Source organism: Chrysochloris asiatica, unplaced genomic scaffold (genome assembly GCF_000296735.1).
Source record: "Chrysochloris asiatica unplaced genomic scaffold, ChrAsi1.0 scaffold00276, whole genome shotgun sequence".
Taxonomy (NCBI): domain Eukaryota; kingdom Metazoa; phylum Chordata; class Mammalia; order Afrosoricida; family Chrysochloridae; genus Chrysochloris; species Chrysochloris asiatica.
The window spans coordinates 2,412,996-2,415,394 of NW_006408794.1; positions in this window are offsets into that span (position 1 = coordinate 2,412,996).

A 2,399-nucleotide genomic window follows, 5' to 3' on the forward strand; every position below is an offset into this window, starting at 1 on the left:
AATAACACATCCACACTTCATTAAAGAATTACCTGTTTAGTACAATAATTTATTTTCTTTTAAACAAACTTAACTTGTTTTAAAAGAAGAAACATTTATCCAACTATACATAACGGAGTATATTCTAAACTAATATGGAATATATTTGCAAAAGGAAACTAGAATATTTTCCATAGATTATAGTTGTTGCTGTTAGGTACCACGGAGTTGGTTCCGACTCATAGCAACCTTATGCCCGGTTCAGTGCCATCCTCACACTCACTGTTAACACTTGAGCTCATTGCTGCTGCCACTATAACAATCCATCTTGTTGGGGGTCTTCCTTTATTTGCTGACCCTCCTCTTTACTAAGTAAGCATGATGTCCTTCTCCAAGAACTCGTTGGGGGTCTTCCTTTATTTGCTGACCCTCTTCTTTACTAAGTAAGCATGATGTCCTTCTCCAAGAACTCATCCCTCCTGATAAAATATATGTCAGAAGTATGAGAGTTGAAATGTCACCATCCTGTCTTCTAAGGAGCACTCTGGCTGTACTTCTTCCAACATAGATTTGTTTGCTCTTTTGGCAGTCCATGGTACTTTTAATATTCTCCTCCAACACTCAAATGAATCAATTCTTCTACAGTCTTCCATATTTGCTCTCCAACTTTCACATGCATATGACGTTATAGAAAAGACCATGGCTTGGGTCAGGCACACCTTTGTCCTCAAACTGACATCTTTGCTTCTGAACACTTTAAAGAGGTCATGTGCAGATTAACCTAATGCAATATATCATCTGACATCCTGACTGCTGCTTTCATGAGTGTTGATTGTGGATCAGAGCAAAATGAAGTTTTTGACAAATTCAATCTCTTCTCTATCATGATGTTATTTACGGTCCACTAATGAGGATTTTTATTTTCTTTACATTGAGGTGCAACCCATACTGAAAGCTGTGGTCTTTGATCTTCATCAGTATCTAAAGTCCTTTTCAATTTCAACAAGCAAGATTGTATCATCTGCATAACACAGGTTGTTAATGAGTATTCCTCCAATACTGATGCAATGTTCTGCTTCATATAATCCAGTTTCTCAGATTATTTGTGCAGCATATAAACTGGATAAGTATGGTGAAAGACTATAACTCAGGTGCACGTCTTTCCTGATTTTAAACCATCCAGTGCTCCTTACTGTGTTCAAACAACTGCTTCTTGGTCTATGTAGAGTTTCTTCATGAATACAATTAAGTGTTCTGGAATACCCATTCTTCACAATGTTAGCCATAGCTTGTCAGGATGCACACAGTCCTTTGCACAGTCAATAGACCATGAGTAAAAATCTTCCTGGTATCCTCTACTTTCAACCAAGATCCATCTGACGTCAGTAATATTTGTCATTCCACGTCCTCATCTGAATCTGTCTTGAACCTCTGGCAATTCTCTGTCAGTGTACCGCTACAGCCATTTTTGAATTCTCTTGCATGTAATATTAATGATGTTGTCAAATAAATGACTTTCATGTTCTTTTAGATCACCTCTCTTTGGAACAGGCACAAATATGGATCTCTTCCAACAAGTTGGCCAGGGAGCTGTCTTCTAAATTTCTTGTCATAGATGAGTGAGTGCCTCCAATGCTGCATAAATTCTGAAAGATTTCCATTTGTATTCCACTAATTCCCAGAGGCTTGTTCTATGCCAATGCCTTCAATGCATCTTGGACTTATTCCTTCAGTACCATTGGCTCTTGAACATATGCTATTTCTTGAAATGGTTGAACATCAACCATTTCTTTTTGGTACAGTGATTGTATATTCTGTCCATCTTTGATACCTTTTGCATCATTCAATATTTTGCCCATGGAGTGCTTTAATATTGTATGCCAAGGCTTAAATTTTTCCTTCAGTCCATTCAGCTTGAGAAATGTTGACATTGTTGTTCTCTCCTCTTGGTTTTCTAACTCCACATCTTTGCACATTGCTTTATAATTCTTGACTTTGTCTTCTTGAGCTATGTTTTCTGTTCAGCTCTTTTACATCCCCATTGCTTCCATTTGATTTAGCATCTTCATGCTGGATAGCAAGTTTCAGAGTCTCTTCTAACATCCATTTTGGTCTTTTCTTGTCTTCTTAATGACCTTTTGCTTTCTTCCTGTGTGATGTTCTTAAAGTCACCTCACAAACTCTTCTGGTCTTCAGTTACTAGTATGTCAAATCTGTTCTTCAGATCATCTCTAAATTCAACTGGGATATGTTCAAGGTCATATTTTTGCTCTTACAGACTTGTTTAAATTTTCTTCAGCTTCAGCCTAAACTTGCCTATTAACAATTGATGGTCTGTTTCACAGTCTGCTCCTGGCCTGATTTTTGCCTGATGAAAAGTATCTTTTCTACCATCTCCTCACACAGATGTAGTCAATCTG